Source organism: Camelus dromedarius, chromosome 14 (genome assembly GCF_036321535.1).
Source record: "Camelus dromedarius isolate mCamDro1 chromosome 14, mCamDro1.pat, whole genome shotgun sequence".
Lineage (NCBI taxonomy): Eukaryota > Metazoa > Chordata > Mammalia > Artiodactyla > Camelidae > Camelus > Camelus dromedarius.
In genome coordinates, this window is record NC_087449.1 from 22,872,518 (window position 1) to 22,891,891 (window position 19,374).

General features: G+C 38.4%; 1 protein-coding gene and 1 pseudogene across 2 annotated transcripts in view; both read left to right on the plus strand.

Moving 5' to 3' along the window:
* The window catches only part of LOC116156904 (cytochrome b-c1 complex subunit Rieske, mitochondrial-like), a 49,538-nt pseudogene extending 32,790 nt beyond the window's left edge, over positions 1–16,748 (plus strand). The window contains exons 5-6 of the transcript XR_004140835.2: positions 1–7,901; positions 8,278–16,748. The exon at positions 1–7,901 is cut by the window's left edge and continues 21,660 nt beyond it. The product of XR_004140835.2 is annotated as a cytochrome b-c1 complex subunit Rieske, mitochondrial-like (transcript). The remainder of the gene's footprint in view (positions 7,902–8,277) is intronic.
* The window catches only part of JAK1 (Janus kinase 1), a 210,376-nt gene that overhangs the window by 28,286 nt on the left and 162,716 nt on the right, over positions 1–19,374 (plus strand). The window lies entirely within an intron of this gene.

The window sequence follows — 19,374 nt, forward strand, 5'->3', positions numbered from 1 at the left end:
TGATTGGTGGAGGGGGAGGGGATTGATAGTAGGGCCAGGGCTCTGGAATCTGTCCAGATTCATGGCTACCACTTACTAGCCATGTCACCTTTGTTAGTTACTTAGCTTTCTTGTGTCACTCTTTCCTCATCTATAAGATGAGGATAACACTGGCACCTACTACATGACATTATTGTGAGGATGACGTCAAATAACCTGTGTCAAGGATTATAAGAAAGACACGTGAGTCCTCAGTACGTGTTAGCTCTTAGTTTTACAAAGCATTTTGTTTTGTGGAAAAATAGACATAGCACAAAATTTACCATTTTAACCATTTTTAACTGTACAGTTCAATTCAGTGGCATTAAGTACATACACATCTTGTACAACCATTACCACTCTCCACCCCTGGAACTTTTTCATCATTCTAAACTGTATCTCTTGTTTTTGAAGTATCATCATTATGCTTGTTTCAGCTATGACTGCTTGGGACTACCCTTTGGAAAGGTGTGAAGAGGACACTCCCCAAAGAATGGAACATAGTGGGGAGGCACTCTGAGTGTCTACTGAAAATACCACACTTGTACAGTTCTTTAAGCCTTACAGAGCACTTGTACATATTTTTTAATGCAATCCTCCCAAGGAAGGACTTCTTTTTTTTTTTTTTTTTTGATTAGTGGAGAGTCTGGTTTTTTTAAAGTGTATTTTTTTTTGACCAATGGAGAGTCTGATTTTATTATATATATGTATACATACATACATATATATATATTGTTTTTAAAGAAGGACTTCTTGAAATAGAAAGGGCTTATAATCCTTATTTTACAAGAGATACAACTGAGGTTCAGGAAATCTGAGTTGCCCAACATCTCCCATCTTCTTACTTGCAATGTCAGGACTGAAGGTCAGGTCTCCTCACTCCAAATTTGTGCCTTTTCCATGACATCTCAGAGATGGGATTACTCAGCCGAGCTTTATACCCATTTGTTTATAGTTCCTATTACATATTCTATTTCAAGTTATGAGAAGGAAGGGAAAAATTTCAGATTGGAACTTGTGAGTGGCTTCTTTCTGGGAAGTGCAGGCCTACAAGAAGTCTGGTTTAGTTTAGCAGTTTCCATCCTAACATATAGGAAAAATAAGAATAATTTAACTTTATTGTAAAATGTGATGATTCTGTGAAAACCAAAGAGTGGAGGGATTGGTTAGTAGATGTCTTAACTTTTACCTTGAGAAAATTCTGAAGTATTTGCTGGAAACAAATGGCATTACTGAGTGAATCTTTTCAATGAGGTAGAGAAAGACACACCATTAGAATCGAAATGGGTGAGTGTCTGCTGGTGTCTTCTGGTTTTTACAGAGAAACATATTTTGTTTGATTGGCTTGATTGATTTTTTCTAGTGAAAACCACCTTTGCCAAGTACAAAACCACAGGAAGAAAGCTTCTGTGGCTCCATAGTGCCTTTCTAACAACTAGATTACTGTTTGCTGTTAGTCTTTCCATTAAAATAATGGCCACTCTTTTGGGTTAGATACTTGCCTTCTATTTGGCACACAGACTCATTTCCTTGTCACTTGTTCTAAAGGAAAATCCCTCAGGATAACTGAACCTTAGTGTGATGAGCTTTTATTATGTCTGCTCTGATCATTCTTATATTAAACTTACGGATTCTCCTGTGCCCTTTCATATTAAGTAAGTCACTTATCTTCTCTTTGGCTTTCAGCCTGATCCCACCCCATCTGTGTCACCCTGTTATCACCCTATCTATACTGCTCTGTTTTCCTCAACTCAGCGATACCAGTAATATTGCTTTCCTTGTAACTTTCAAATAATGTTATATTCAGCCAATGCCTATGTCTTTTTCCCCATGCCTTTCCTTTACCCACATGTTCCCGAACGTTTCAGTCCTTCACTGCCAACAGAATCCAACTTACTCTCTAACGCTTTCTCGGCAGTGTCAATCCAAATCAATTTCATCCTGCTGTGAGTTTATTGATTGAGCACCTATTAAGTGCCAGTCCCATTATCTCCTCATTACAATGGCACAAGGTAATTACTGTCATCCTCATTTTACCAAAGAGGAAACCTTAGGTTTAGAAAGATTAAATAATTTGCCCAGAGTCACACACCTATATTTCTAAGCTGAAGACAGAACTGCAGGGGTAACTGATTCTAAAGCTCTTAGTCCTTACTTCTGTACAGCACAGGGAACTATATTCACTGTCTTGTAGTAACCTATAATGCAAAAGAATATGAAAACAAATATATTTATGTATATGTATAACTGAAACATTGTGCATACACCAGAAATTGACACATTGTAACTGACTATACAGTGAAAAAAAGAAAAAAGGTCCAAAAAATGCAATTAAAAGTAATTATTAAAAAATACTTTAAAAATAAAGCTCTTTCTCTTTCCACTCATGCTCTCTTAACTACACACCACCCAGCTAGATGTGTTTATGTGTGCTAGGCTTCTCTCCTCATTGGCCCTTAAAATCAGGGACTATATAATTTAAGAATTGCGTTCAACTGCTGGTTGCAGAGATCCCGAGTTAGGATGGCTTCAGTAAGATAGAAGCTGCATTTTCTCTCCTGTAAAAGGAGTCCAGAGAAAGCCAGCCTGGACGGGTAACGTGGACCCTAAGACAGCATCACGGCCCTGGCCTCCTTTGGCTCTTCCTTCTGCCATTCCCTAGAGTGTGAACCTTATCCTGTGTTTACCAGGTGGCTTCTGGAAGTCCAGCCATCATATTTGTGTTCCAGGCAAGATGGAGGAAAGGATGAAGGGAAAAGGTAGGCCTCCCAATCAAATTTTAAAGACCTTTTCCAGAAGCCTTACCGTATAATTTCTGTTTCTGTCTCATTGGTCACCACATCTGCAGTGAAGTCTGGGAAATATTTTATAGCCGAGTACACTGATTCACCGAACAATGAAGGTAGTCTGTTTCAGAGGAAGAAATGGATGGTGAACAGCCAGCTAGTGGTCTCTGCCACGGAGACCCATGTCCTGATCTTCTTTCATATTTGCATAGCATCTAGAAGGTGCTCAGTGAACACTGATGGGCAGTCTAATGTAGAGAGAAAGAGAGTGGAAAAGGTAATTTAGAAAACTGATAAATGGGGAAACTGAAGAGACAGGAGCCACATGTGATTTCTAACTTACAAGTATTTTATATATAACAAAAAAATACCTGCTGTCTTCTCCCTAAAAAATCCTGCTGTTATTTAGGTTTCCTGTATGGAATGCTTAAAAAATTAACATCAAGAGTCAGAAAATGAGGCCAAGTCATTTGGAATTATTTTGAGTAGATTCATTGTTGTTTCTTTCAGCCTTTACTCTTTGCATACATTTTATTTCCATTTACAAAATTGGAATCATAAAATGTTCTGTTTTGCCAAAGGACTCTTTGCAAACAACCACTTCTGACAAAGTGACCAGTGCTCAGGCATCTCTGATGAGCACTTAGAGGAAAAGCGTAGATTACATTTCCAATAGGAATTAGTGCTATGCATTTCTCTAGCCTTCCTGAGTTTCTTATTTTGATTTGCAGAATAATTCAAATGCTTTAAAGAAAAATCTGTGGTAATTACCTGAAGTGTTTCACCAGCCCCTAGATTCACATCTGGAGAGGGTCTTTGAGATTAAAACCACATTTTTGTAATTTTTAGTTTTGATGTAATTTCAGATTTAGAAGAAATTTGAATAAGTAATACATGGAACACCTGTATACACTATACACAACATTACCAATTGTTGACAATCTGGTCCATTTGCTTTATCATTCTCTCTCGCTCTCCCCACCCCACCTCTCTTTTTCTATGGCATGTAGGTATGATTTTTTTTTTCCTGAAACTTTTGAGAGTAAATTGGAAATGTCATATGTTAGGAGACCTCTAAACACTTCAGAATATTTGCTGAGGAAAGGATATTCTGTTATATTACCACAGCAAAGTGATCAAAATAAGACATTAAACATTGATACAGTACTGTTATCTAATACATGGTCCATAGGCACAGTCCATTAATTGCCCCAATAGCATCCTTTAATAGCTGTTTTATTTTCCCAGGCCAGCATTCAGTCTTAGATCATACATTGCGTTTCATTGTTGTGTTTCTTTAATCTGGAACTGTTCTACAGCCTTTCTTTCACTTTCTCTAACTTGATATTTTTAAAGAATACGGGACAGTTATTTGGTAGAACGTCCTTCAACTTGAGTTTGTGTGACTTGTCTCATGATTACATTCAGCTTATACCTTGTTGGCAGCAATTCCACAGAAGTGCTGTTGGATTCTTCTCAGACCATCGTATGAGGAGCCACCTGATACTGGTTCGTCTTAATAATACCACTGACAATGACTTGGATTGCTGTTTAAAGTAGCATCTGCCAGATTTTTCCACTGTTAAGATACTGTTTTTCTTTTGTGAATAATAAATTATTTATAGCAACTTTTTGAGAGTTGTATAACTATCTCTTCCTTACCCGGTATTCATCTATGAGTTTTAGCATCCACTGATGATTTTCAAATTCCATCATTCCTTCTTTTTTCATTGGTTGTCACCTTACTGTGAGAACAGGTTTCTCTCCTAAAGGAGAATTTCTGATGCTATATGGCTATATGTTTCTTTTTTTTCCCCTTTAAGCCATTTTCTTTTTTTTCTTCCAGTTTTTATTGAGATATAATTGACACACAGCACTGTATAAGTTGAAGGTGTACAGCATGATCATCCGATTTACATAATCAGGGAATGGTTACCACCATAAGGATAGTGAACATTCATCATCTCATACAGGTGCAAAATTAAAGAAATAGAAAACATTTTTTCCTTGTGATGAGAACTCTTAGGATTTACTCTCTTTTAACAACTTTCATACATAATGTGCAGCAGTGTTAATTATACTTATCATGTTGTGCAGTATGTCCCTAGTACTTGTTTGTCTTGTAACTGGAAGTTTGTACTTTTTGACTACTTTGATCCAGTTCCCTCTACCCCTGCTCCCCACCTCTGATAATCACAAATATGATCTCTTTCCATGAGTTTTTGTCTGTTTGTTTTTGAAGTATAATCGACCTGTAACACTATGTTAGCTCCTGGAACACAGTATAGTGATTCAGTATTTCTATCCATTTCAAAATGACTGCTATGATAGATCTAGTTTTCATCTGTCACCATGCAAAGATATTACATAATTATTGACTGTATTCCCCACACTGTGCATTTCATACCTGTCACTCATTTATTTTGTAACTGGGAGTTTGTACTCTTAATCTCCCCACCAATTTCTCTCCTCCCCCAACCCTCTCCCCTCTGGCAACAACCTGTTTGTTCTGCGTATCTATGAATCTGTTTCTGTTTTGTTACATTTGTTCATTTGTTTTGTATTTTAGATTCCACATATAAGTGAAATCATACAGTGTTTGTCTTTTTCTGTCAGACTTATTTCACTTAACATAATACCCTCAGGTCCGTGCATTGCAAATGGCAAGATTTCATTCTTTTTATGGTTGAGTAGTATTCCACTACATATATGTACCACATCTTCTTTATACATTCGTCTGTTGGTGGGCACTTAGGTTGATTCCGTATCTTAGCTATTGTTAATAATGCTGTAATGAACAGGGGTGTGTATATCTTTTCAAATTAGTGTTTTTGTTTTCTTCAGATAAACAGCCAAGAGTGGAACTGCTGGGTCGTCGGTAGTTCTACAGGCTGTGTGTTTCTTAGTTGTCTTGGTCTGCTGGGGCTGCTATAACAAGATACCATAGACTGGGCGGCTTAAACAGCAAAAATTTATTTCTCACAGTTCTGGAACCTAAGTCCAGGTGCCAGCCAGTTCGGTTGCTGGTGAGAGCTCTTTTCTTGGCTTACAGACAGCCACCGACTTGCTGTATCCTTACGTGGTGGAGAAGGTGCACTGATGTCTCCTCTTTTTGTAAGGGCGCTAATCCCATCATGAGATTTTCACCCTCATGACTTCATCTAAAACTAATCTTCCAAAGGCCCTAACTCCTAATGCCATTCATTACATTGGGGGTTAGGGCTTTAACACATGAATTTGGGGGGAAACATTCAGTCCATAACTGACTTTATAAAGAAAAAAAAAAAAGAAGATGGTACCTCCCTTGGGTTGGGTAGCTGATAGTTAGTGTTGAAGCCCATGCATAGTAAAAGTGATTCCTTACTCCATCCTCTGCAATATGACTCTTCAATTTAATTTTGTTTTTTTAATGGAGGTACTGGGGATTGAACCCAGGACCTCCTACATGCTAAGCATGCACTTTATCACTGAGTTATGCCCTCCCCCCTTTAGTTTTATTCTTATTTATACTATCAAATGCTAAGAGTGTTTGGCCACTCAGCTCTTATTTTGTACTAAAGTCTGTTTCTTGTTTATCACTAACAGACAACTCTGGATTTTAATTCCGTACTTTCAGTTGTATGTGTGACTTTGGGTATCTTCTTTGGACTTCAGTCTCTTTGCCTGTAAAATAGGGATGACAAGATCTATATCAAAAGTGTTGCTGAGAGTGGGAGGAGTAAATGAGATAATGTATGTGAAAGCATGTGACCATCGTGGGTGATGCAAGAAAGCAGTTAATAAATACGTTTCCTGTCTTTAAAATTCCAATTTTTGGTAACACAGTTTTGCAAGTTTCTCCACTTGCAAGAGGTTAGAAGCTTGACTTCCATAGAGAAGTTAGATGATCTTAGATACGAAGTCTGCATCTGAAAGAGGAAGGTTTAGTGGTATCTACCAACTTTTAGATGATTCACTTGGTTCTATCAGTTTTATTCCTTCCTTTTTTCCTATCTTTCTTCTTCCTTTCCTTTCATTGACATATTTAATGGCATTTGCTATGCGCAGTCACGATTGTAGGCACTGGGGATAGAGCAGCAAACAAAATTTCCTAGCCTGACATCAGTTATAATTTAATCAAAGGAGATGGGTGATAAATATAGAAACAAACTTTTTCAATCATGCATGGTATGTGCTATGGAGGAAAAAAAAAAGCCAGGAAGGGGAATAAGGATTGTTGTGAGGGGGTTGCCATTTTATTAGATGGTCAGAGAAGAGCTCACTGATAAGGGGGCACGTGAGCAAAGACCTGAAGGAGGTGAGGGAGCTGGTCATTAGAGTGACTGAGGCCAAAGCATTGCAGGCAGAGGAAATCTTTCAAAGAGAAGAAACCTAAGGTAGACAATGACCTACTGAGAAGGTCAGCCAAGGGAATCATGAAAGAAGCCAAGCACAACAACACGCCACCTCTCTGCCGTGAGTATGAGTATGCGCAAGGACAGAATGACCAGCAGGAGGTCACAGGTTGCAGCAGCTGAATGGGGTGCAACTCAGACCTCTCTTCAAGAAACAACTTGCTTCGAGGAGCGCGGACAGCTGACAGCGTCCAGCTGTAGCACCTCCTGGAGCCAGCCCAGCATCCAAGGTTGGGATGTTCTCCCGCGCAGCCTCAGCCAGTGACTGAGCATGGCGGGGAGACCAGGGCGTGACCTCCGCCACGCAGTGTGGGACTCCCTGAAGGGCAGTCCTTGTGCCAGGGCGCCCTGCTAGGCTGCCTGTGCCATCCAGAGCTACACCACGGTCTGAGGCTCTACCTGCCAAATCACCCTTCCATCCCTTCTCCTTTCACAAGTATCAGACCTGCATCATGGTGGAAAGACTCTCCCTGCTCACTCCTACTCCCTCTTCCTTTTAACTTCCACAGGTTTTACCCCTCCTCCAATAACTTGCTGGTACTTCTAACCCCATCCTTGTGTCTGTCTGCTTTCTAGAAAACCCAGGCTACCAGGGCGGAGCAGAAATGCCCATGACGACATTTTGCTCTGCCTCTACTACCTACACAAGTCAGGCACAGAGTCATGGAGATAGAAAGGGGGCCGTCCACGGTGGTGTCAAGGGGTGAGCGCTCTCCAGACGTCACCATCAGCCCTACACAGAGTCATCTCTAAGTATACTGTCTCAGTGAAACCCGCTTATTACAATGCAAACAGTTTCAAAAACAATTCCTCTAGGTACTCGTTTCAGCCAGAGTGCTGCCCCTAAGCGTTTCTTGTATAGAAATTCTGGGGCTACCAACAGAGCAGCTCCAAACTCTTAACGAGTTTCTGAAAAGTGAGGCTCTCACTGCTTAGTTACCAAACTAGAATCCAAAGGGGCAGCGTGCACTGAGAGAGGGGGAAGGTGGCACTCATTTCCATTGCTGGAAGTCAAACCAGGGGAATCTGACATTTTCCAGGCCTCCAGCTAAGATGATCATCTCTGTCTTCCACCCCAGGCTGTCTTCAGAGGCTGCTATTTGGGTCTCGTTCACCATGCTCTAATGATACTCCGACCAGAAACCATTCTCAGCGTTGAGTGAATCACGCTCTAATCACAGAGCGGAGATTGCATTTAGGGCTCAATAAAATGATGGATTCTCAGATTTTCTGGGAAAATCTCTAAAATCCCATCAGGAAAGCAAACGCTGATTGGGAAGGAAGTGACTCAGGTGGGGTCACATGGAGGGCCAGTAGAAAAAGCTACAACCCAGGATTTCAGAGTGTCCTTTCTGTGCCAGGCACTTGCACGTGTTTACATATCCAGAGCCACCTTGTGATGCTGGAATCATGCTTTCAGCTTAGAAAAACGTGATGTGGAAGGTTAAGTGGTTTTTTCCAAGGTCATAGCGCTAGCAAAAATCAAAGCTAGAATTTCAAACCAGATCTTCTAACTCCAATGTTGTGATTGTTTTTTTCGTGATTTTACCATTGGATAATTATTCTCTTGCTTTTATAAATATGCCCGTATTAATTAATTAAAAAATAATATTTTACCCTGTAGCCATACCTCCTGGCTTTGTTGCTTTGCTAAAATCCTATCAACTTTCGGTCAGACCATGGTTGGGAAATACTGTAATGGACATTTGCTAGTTTTTGACATCTCAACATTCATTTTCCTCTTCTTTTGGTAAACGTATTCTAATTCCTCTCTGGCAAACTCTCCTCCCCCACTTGCAGTCCATGAGCTTTGGGTGGGCTCCAACTCTGAATGGGCCTGTGACTCCTAAAACAATCAAGGTACCCATCCCCCTGGCCACTCCAACTGGGATTATCTGTAATCAATCAGTCTTTTGCCAGAGCTGCTGGGAGAAAAGCAAGTGCTCGTTCCCAGTTCACCTGAACCTGGGAGAACGTAGGCTGGAGCTGCTGGCACTGCACTGCTGCTGTCATTGAAGAGTGTGTCCAAGAATGGTGCTTACACAGCAGAAGCAGAGCCAGGAGATGAAGAGGGAGAAGTGGGGCCCCCTGTCATTTTTTTCCCGCACTGGATCAGGCGATTCCTGAAGCCAGAACTATCCACAGAAACTCTCAGTTCTGTGATACAACAAATTGCATTTATACTAAGCTGGTATAGATTGTCATTTCTGTTACTTTCAGCTGAAAGAGGTTACCCTGATACAACAGACTTCCTCACTTAATTCAACCACTGTTAAAAGTCAATTAGGACTCAGTATTAAAAATACAAATAGCCCAATTAAAAATGGGCAAAAGATTTGAGTAGATGCTACAGACTGAGTATTTGTAGCCCTCTGAAATTCATTTGTTGAAACCTATTCTTCCAGTGTGGTGGTGTTAGGAAGTGGGGTCTTTGGGAGGTGACAGGTCATGAAAGCAGAGCCCTGGGGTTAGTGCCCCTGTGAAAGAGGCCCAGAGAGTTCCCTTGCCCTTCCACCATGTAAGGACATGTGAAAAGTCTGCCCTCTCTGAACCAGGAAGCAACCTCTCACCAGGCACCACATCTGCCAGTGCCTTGATACTGACTTTCACAATTTCCTGGATTCTGACTAATGCATTTCTGCTTTTTATAAACTACCCAGCCTGTGGCACTCTGTTATAGCAGCCTTAATTGACTGACAATAGACATTTCTTCAAAGTAGAAGTACAGATGGTGAATAAGCTCTTGAAAAGATTCTCAGCATCATTAATCATTAGAGAAATGCAAACCAAAAACACAGTGAGATACAAGTTCATATTTTCGAGGGTGGCTTTAATCAAAAATACAGACAATAACAAGTGTTCACAAGGATATGGAAAAACTGGAACCCGCATACATTGCCAGTGGGAATGTAAAGTGTTGCAACTGCTTTGGAAAACAGTCTGACAGTTTCTCAAAGTTACCATGTGACCAGCAGTTTGGCTCCTTGATATATACCCCAGAGAAATGAAAAAAATATGTCTACAAAAAGCCTTGTATGAGAATGATCATAGCAGCTGTATTCATAATGGCTAAAAACAGAAAACAACTCAAACTTCCATCAATAGGAAATGGATAAGCAAATTGTGATACAGTCATGCAAAGGAATACTATCCAGCAATAAAAGGAGCAAGCTACTGATACATGCAAAACATGAATTGAATGAAAGGAACCAGACCTGAAGTAATATAGTATATAGTATGACTTCATTTATATGAAATCCAAGAACAGGCAAAACTAGTCTATGGTGATAGAAATCAGAAAGTGAGAAGGAAGGGTGTTTAATTAGAAAGGGACAAAGGGTATAGAAACTTTCTGGAACTTCAGATGCTAGTTAGAAGGGTATGTATAATTATAAAACATTGAATTAAACCTTAAGATCAGTGCAATCTACTTTTAAAAATTGAGTATGTTTTATTTAATTTTTTTAATTGAAATATAGTCAGTTTACAATGTTGTGTCAATTTCTGGTGTACAGATAATGTTTCAGTCATACATATACATGATATATACTCATTTTCATTATAGGTTACTAAAAGATATTGAATATAGTTCCCTGTGCTATACAGAAGAAACTTGTTTATTTTATATATACTAGTTAGTATTTGCAAATCTCAAACTCTCTCAAGTTTATCCCTTCCCACTTCCTTTCTCCCTGGTAACCATAAGATTGTTCACTATGTCTATGAGTCTGTTTCTGTTTTATAGTTAAGTTCATTACTGTCTTCCTTTTTCTTTTTTTAGATTCCACATATGAGTGATATCATATGGTATTTGTCTTTCTCTTTCTGGCTTACTTCTCTAGTGATATGCTTTTTCTTATTATCATTTTTCTATCTCACTTCACTTAGAATGACAATCTCTAGATTCATCCCATGTTGCTGTAAATGGCATTATTTCATTCTTTTTATGGCTGAGTAGTATTCCATTGTATAAATATACCACAACTTCTTTATCCAATCATCTGTTGATGGACATTTAGGTTGTTTCCATGTCTTGGCTATTGTATATAGTGCTGCTATAAACATTGTGAATACCATTTTTTTTTTAATGTTGACTGCTTTGATTAAGATACACAAATGATAACTTCTCTCTTTATATAAAGCACTGAAGTGCTAAATTAGATGTCATATCAAGTTTCCTCAATGACTGTTTTAGCACAGGATAAATTTGCAAGACTGGTTCTCCTTCTCAGCAGGGCATCTCAGCCCATTGTCAACTAAGGTGGCCAAGTTACTAAAGGCCTCATCCTTCACCTTAGAATGGAGAATGTTAATAAGCCATTAATTTCCAACTTCTACCCCTTTCTTACAAAGTTTTGTGACAAAGTTCTTTATTTCACCTAATTTAGCTCAAGAGAGGAGGCGACTTCTATCTAAAAATTCAGAAATTAAAAAGATAAGGAACACCCTGGGGTCATTGTTTCTTCAGATAATTTTTCTGCCCCAGTATTTTATTTTTCCTGTCATCCTGGGGCTCCAGTTACATATATGTTGTTAGTTCTCTTGCTATTTATGGGTCTCTGAGGTATTGTTCATTTATTTCCTCAATCTTTGTTTTTGTCTCTATTCTTCAAATTGAATAATTTATGTTTATCTGTAAGAAATGTTTACTGTCTGATCTAAGAATCATAATTAAAATTGACCTTCAACTGAGTTTATAAGTACCCTGAAAAATAGCTGGAATAAACAGCTGCAATGAAACTTGCTTCATTGGATAATCAATCTAAAATAAAGCTTTAAAGAAACCCTAAAAAAAAGAGAGAAGGAATACAATAAAATAATGATTACCATCTTGAAATCACTAAGGTAAAGAGCCACCATCCCTTACAAACGAAATTTCCACCTTTGGTAACTCAATCTCATGTCGTTAATTCTTTCTTTACCTCATCCCACCTCCCAGCCTTCTGCCTCATCACTTACTACCTGCTGATCAGTTTAATTACCCCCAAGCCGGTCGCAGCTCCCTGGGGCCGTTCGTGCCGGTCCTGCTGGCCAAGTCCTGCAGGGTGGTGGGTGCGCTGTGGCCCCAGGTGCAGGCTGCGATGGCCGCCATCTCGGAGTCGCCAGTGCTGGATGGCAAGTGGTCCTTCCTGTGCCCGGAGTCACTGAGTGGCCAGCTGCAGGCCGACCCTTGGTTACCTCTGTGGGCCTCAGAGTCCCTGCTTCTGTTCTTTATTCCCATATAGACATCAGAGTACCTGACTTCTGTGACCGTGGTCACACTGAAGTGTTAGCACAAAGTCTTCTAAAGAGAGCAGTGAGGCTAGAAAAGGTTTCTCCTAGTTGATAACAGCAGCGACTGCTGTGGGTGTCGGTAGTCAAGCACTGTGGGTGTCAGCCAAGAATGTCGTCTCCCAGTTTGCTTCCCAGCGTGAGTGCTTCTGCTGCTGAATTGGCTATGTCGAAAATTGAAATCAAGTTATCCGCTATTGCAGAGGGCAAAAACATGGCTTTCAAATGCAGAGGCAAACCCCTGCTTGTGCGCCATAGAACCAAGAAGGAGACTGACCAGGAAGCTGCAGTGGAAGTGTCCCATTGAGGGACCCACGGCAGAACAAGTGAAGGAACCTGACCGGCTTGTCTTGACAGGTGTTTGCACTCATCTTGGTTGTGTGCCCACTGAAAATGCAGGAGATTTTGGCAGTTATTATGGCCCTTGCCATGGGTCACACTGATGCACCTGGCAGGATCAGCAAGGGGCCTGCACCTCTCAGCCATGAAGTTCCCTCATTATGAGTTCACCAATGATGATATAGTGATTGTTGGTTAGAGACCTGGACTTAAGTCATAGGCTTCTTTCAGTATTGGAACACGTCATCTCAGAAGAGTTGCGGACGAGCCTTCTGTACTTCTAGTTGATTTGAAATATTTAAGAATTGTTAATACATTTACAGACTTGAAGTAAATTGAGTTTAACGTTGAATACTTTCAAGCATTCACCTAATAAGGCCACTGTTAAATATTGTTATGCTCAAAGACTTCAAAGGTGCAGTGTCTTTGATAGTCTGATTAAAATTACAGACTGGTGTACAAGATACATGTGAACTCTAAAAGAAAAGAATTACCCCCAGAAAGACTATGGAAATCCCAAAATGCACAGTCACTTACAGACTTCCCTAGCGTGATTCCTGACATCCCTATGGGCTCACTGAAATACCTATTTTGATGGTGTTTTATGGATTAGAAAGAGCCCTATTCACGAAAGAGCTTCACTAGTATGAACTCTCTAACTTAAAAAAAAAAAAAAAAAAAAAGCAATGTGAATTCCTTTGGGGAAATGGGGAGGGGCAATTCAAAAGAAAAATGGTATTATTTTCCAATACCAAGGAAATTAATCAGCAAACACATTATAAGGCATTTGAATAGTCATCACACTGAATTGTTTTGGAAAAGGCCCTGCTTTGGAAAAACCCAGGGCAAAAAAAAACATCTTCAGTGCTGTAGCTTGGCACAGCAAGACAGCAGGAAGACAAATATCTTATTATTCCCTATGGTGCCTTAATACTTAGAAGAAATCTGCAACTATGTTTCTCCCTCCCATGAGTCACCTTTATTACTGTCTAACATTATGTTAGTGCTGTTTCCCATGTCTACCTGTTATAGTGATAAGACACAGATGTACTCCTCCAGTATGTGGGAAACAAATTAATCTTGAATCAGAAGGCTGAGCTTTTAGTCTCAGCTCTTGTACTAACTGTGCAGTCTTAAGCAAATATCTCAAATTCTCCTGGCTTCGGGGTCTTCATATGAAAAATAGGAAGCAGAATACAGTGGTTCCAATGAAATGGAAGCCGACTTCCCCCTGGTCATTAGGGGTTCTGCAGGCCATAGAACAAATTTATAATGAAGGGGCGATGTATCTTTACTAGCAGTAGTTGCTGCTACGTGGTGGGGATGGTATAGGGAAGGCTGTTTAGAACTCAGGGATTCAGTGGATCATCTCTTAGCACTCCTCGGCCCAAGGGGCAAGTCTGGTCCCTGGAAAAGTGCATTCACCTATTAAAGACAAGATTACGACACCTCATAGCTTAATGCGTGAATTTTAGGTCTCTCCAAACCTGCTTTAGAAAAGCAGGCAAAGCATATTTATTCTTGCAGCCTGGAGCATGGAGAGGGGTACACAACAAAATAAAACAGCAAACAAACAAACACATTCAGCGTAAGTGCTGATAAAAAATAAGAATAGAAATGGGAGATAGAAGGTAGCCTTGAGTACCAACTTAAGCCTTGTAACCTGCTACAGAAGCAGAGGTTGTACAGGATATGTTTTTTGTCATTTAGTCAGGTTTCCTTCCCCCCGTAGCCCTTGCTTTAAAAGAAAAATAATGTTGATGGCTAACATTTTAGGTTCAGGTAGACATGTGACCAACTTCTTAATCACTCCGGATCCACTTTCTACCCTTCTTCCTGCTCCATTTCCTGGGAGGTGGCCCTGAAGGCACTGCATCTCTGACTTCTGGTTTCTAGTCCAGTTCAGCCACAAGGGAGCACAGAGAAGATGAGAGGAAGGAAGGGAGAAGAGTGCGGTCAGCGTATCTGTGCTCTTTCTGTAGTCACTGTACTGCGAGGGGGCTGCATCCTTCCACTAGAGGTCCTAGCCCCCGACACGCAGCTCTCTTCTCGTGGTTCCACTTCCTTGTTCTAAGGCTGGTTTTCTCTCCTTGCCCCTTCTAGCCAGTGTGTGATGATGGCACTACCAAGTCACTAATGCCAGGGGATTTTATTTTCATTTTTGAGTTCCTTAAACCCTGCTCACACTTCTGTAAATAGTCCCTTTTTATTAAACTCTCCTCAAATTACCAAATTTGTACAAATAAATTATTTCTTTTCTGATGGGGCCCTGACTAATATAGAGAAAATTTTCACAGGAACTGCAAAGGGTAATTGAAAGATCAAATGACATTGGTTTAAAATGTATGTGAAATTTGACGAATGTAAAGAAGCGTATGCAAAACATACAGAAAAATGTATAAACATATATGTATAGTTTGAAGAATAATTCAGAAAGTGAACACCTACATAACCAGTACTCTGATCCAGATGCAGAACTTTGCTGTGTCCCCAGAAGCACAACCTCCCCACCTACAGCTGAAGTCACTTTTATTCTATTTTTTATGGCAATTATTTCATTGCTTTTCTGCGTCTTACCAACGAATGTATATTTGATCAGCTTTGCAAGCATCCTTTCAATCTACAATTTGACTTTGCCTGTTTAGAACTTATATGTATGGAGAATTCTATAGACATTATTTTAGACTCATCCACGTTGTTGTGTACAGCATCCATGTCTTGCAGCGTACTTTGTTCCCTTTCTCTGCTATGTAGTGTTCTGTTGTAACAATATTCAACCCTTAATTCATCTATTCTACTTTTTTGTTGTTGAAGTGTAGTCAATTTACAATGTTGTGTCAATTTCTGGTGTACAGCATAATAGTTCAGTCATACATATACCTACACATATTCATTTTTATATTTTTTCATTATAGGTTACTATAAGATATTGAATATAGTTTCCTGTGCTATATAAAAGAAACTTGTTGTTTATCTATTTTACATACACTAGTTAATATTTGTAAATCTCAAACTCTCAATTTATCCCTTCCCGCCCTCTTTCCCCCCTGGTAATCATAAGATTGTTTACTATGTCTGTGAGTCTGTTTCTGTTTTATAGATTAGTTCGTTAGTGTCTTCTTTTTTCTTTTCTTAGATTCCACATATGAGTGATAATCGTATGGTATTTTTCTTTCTCTTTCTGGCTTACTTCACTTAGAACGACAATCTCCAGGTCCATCTATGTTGCTGCAGATAGCATTATTTCATTCTTTTTTATGGCTGAGTAGTATTCCATTGTATAAATATACCACATTTTCTTTATCCAGTCATCTGTTGATGGACATTTAGGTTGTTTCCATGTCCTGGCTATTGTAAATAGTGCTTCTATGAAGGGGGTTTATGTATCTTTTTGAATTAAAGTTCCCTCTTGATATATGCCCAGGAGTGGAATTGCTGAATCATATGGTAAATCTATTTTTAGGATTTTGAGGAATCTCCATACTGTTTTCTATAATGGCTGCACCAAACCACATTCCCACCAACGGTGTAGGAAGATTCCCTTTTCTCCACACCCTTTCCAGCATTTATCATTTGTGGACTTTTTAATGATGGCCATTGTGACTGGTAGGAGGTGATACTTCATTGTAGTTTTGATTTGCATTGCTCTGATAATTAACGATATTGAGCAGTTTTTATGTGCTTATTGACTGTTTATATGTCTTGATTGGAGGATTGTTTGTTTAGGTCTTCAGCCAATTTTTGGATTGGGTTGTTTGTTTTTTATTATTAAGTTGTCTGAGCTGTTATCTATTCTACTTTTGATGAATGCTTGAATTGTTTCCAGTTTCAGGCTATTCAAAACAATGCTACTAAGAAACTTCTTATGCTTACCTCTAGTGCACAATGCCGAAGTTTCTCTAGGACTGTGGTTCCTGAACTTACTGGTTTCAAGACTCCTTTACAGTCTTAAAAATTATTGAGGATCCCTTAGAGTTTCTGTGTATAAGGTTATATCTATCAATATTTATTGCATTAGAAATTAAAACTGAAAAATTTTAAAAATATTTTATATAAAAAGTAAATTCATTACATGTTAGCATAAATAATCTGTTTTTAATTTAAAAAACTAAGTTTTAGGAAGAGAATATGGAATTTTTTTTTATGACTTTGGGATAGAGAAAGAATTCTTAAATAATACAAAAAGCAAAGCTATAAAAACTGATAAATTAGAATTCACTAAAAGAACTCCTATTCATGAAAAGTTACCTAAGAGAGTAAAAACTCAAGCTACAGCAGAGGAGAAGAAATTAGCTACAGATATAACCAACAAAAGACTTGCATCTGAAACAAAAACTCATACAAGTTATTATGCAAAAGTCAGATAACCCAATAGAAAACAGGCAGAAGATTTAAAGGGGCACCTCATAAAAGACTAAGTCCACAAAGCCAATAAATGTATGAAGACTTGCTTCACCTGGTTCCCCCCACCGCAAATGCAACGTAAAACCACAATAAAGTACCAATGCCATACCAGCTGGTGGTGAGAATGTGGAGTGATGGCAGTTCTCCTAGGCAGTTGATGAGAGTGTAAATTAGTACCGCTACTTTGGAAAAGAGTATGGCACTGTCCAGTAAAGATAAAGTTATACATACCTTTTGACACAGCAGCTTCCCTCCGAGGTTTCTGTCTTAGAGCTGTGATTCTCAAAGAATGGTCCAGAACACGTCAAGGTCCCGGGTCTTCTTGGGAGACTATGAGGATAAAACTATTTTTATGACAATATTTATATGTTATTTGCCTTTTTTCATTGTGTCAACATCTACACTGATGGAGCAAATGCAATGGTGGGTGAAACTTCTGGGAGCTTAGCACAAATCAAGGCAGTGGTGCCAAACGATGTTGGTAGTCATTGTGTGCTTAAACACCACTTACCAAGGAAAATGCCAGTTTCACTTAAGAATATCATTAATAAAGCAGGAAAAATTAGTTTTATTAAATCTCAAGTACATTGCGCACTGAGTACATTTTTCTGATGAGATCAGTGGTGATATTAACAAATGTGAGATTTTTGATATTATATAAGGAAATGTGCTAACATTTGGAAAATATGCATAACTCAGTGAACTAATATTTTCCAAGCGACTAATGCATGATGTTAAAAAATCTTGATTTGTGTTAAAAGTTTCATTCAAAGTAAAAAGAGAGTGCAATGGGTTTTAATACAACAGAATACATAGTGCACTGATGTGGTTTTAGATTCTACACTGCAACTAACCATTAAGAAACAATCAGTATAATGTCAAATAGAAGAGACAATAGTAGATATCTTTACATTCTCCCTTCTTTCAAAAAGAAAGCTTCCAGTGTTTCACTGTTTAGTATGATGTTTGCTGTAGATTTTATGTAGATACCCTTTAATTGATTTTAAATTCCCTTTTATTTCAAGTTTGTTGAACTTTTAAATTAAGAATCTATATTGATTTTTTTTTTTTTTGCCATTTGCCTCTTCTAAATATATTGAAGTGGTCATATGGTTTTTCACCTTTATTCTATTAATGACAAATTACATTGATTCATTTTTTAACATTAAACCAATTTTGTATTCCTAGGATTAAATCCAAAGAATTTATAAATTTATAAGGGTTATAAATCCAAGGTGTATATTACCCTTTCATATTGCTGGATTCACGTTGCTAATGCATTGTTTCAGATTTTTAAATTAATGTCCATAGATCAAATTGGTCTGTAATTATATTTTGTCACATTATTTATGATAACTTTTAGTATCTTATTATGATGTGGGGAGTTGTTTCCTTTTTAATTTTATGTTTATGTGATATTAAAATACTTTATTTCTTAAAAAAAATTGGTGGAACTCACATTAAAGCCTTCTGGTCCTAGAGTTTTCTTTGTGGATTTCCTATGAATGATTCCATTTATGTAACGGGTAAAGGAATTTTCAGATTTTTTTTTTCTGTGTATTATAGGCTTTGCTAATTTTCCCCTAGGAAATTGGTCCATATAGACTACAGTTAGTCATCCTCCTGATCTTTCCAGTGTCTGCAACATCTTGAGTCACTGCCCCTTTTTATTCCTGAGAGTTGTGTGTTGTGTGTGTGTTTCTCTCTCTTTCACCAGATACTTGACACCTTTATTAATGTTCTCAAAGAATCAGCTATTGGCTTTATTATTCCTCTCTACTACATATTTTTTCTATCTCAGGTACTTTTGTTCTTATTGATAATAGCTTTTCTACTACTTTCTTTCTGTTTTACTGGTTTTTTCCCTCTAATATCCTGAGATGGATGATTGGCTTATTAACTTTTAGCCCTTTTTATTTTCCAATATAATATTTAAAGCTGTAAATCAACACTCTTTCAAGTACTTTTTAGCTGTATCCTACATGTTTTTGAGAGGTAGACCATTTTTTTTTTAAATCATTCAATTGAAAAAATTAAAAAAAATTTCCATTATGAGTAGTTTTCCAAATATACGAGGATATTCTGCTTACCTTTTTATTAGTGATATATTTAATCACATTATGGTCAGAAAACCTCCTCTGTGTTATCTTGGTTTTTAAAAA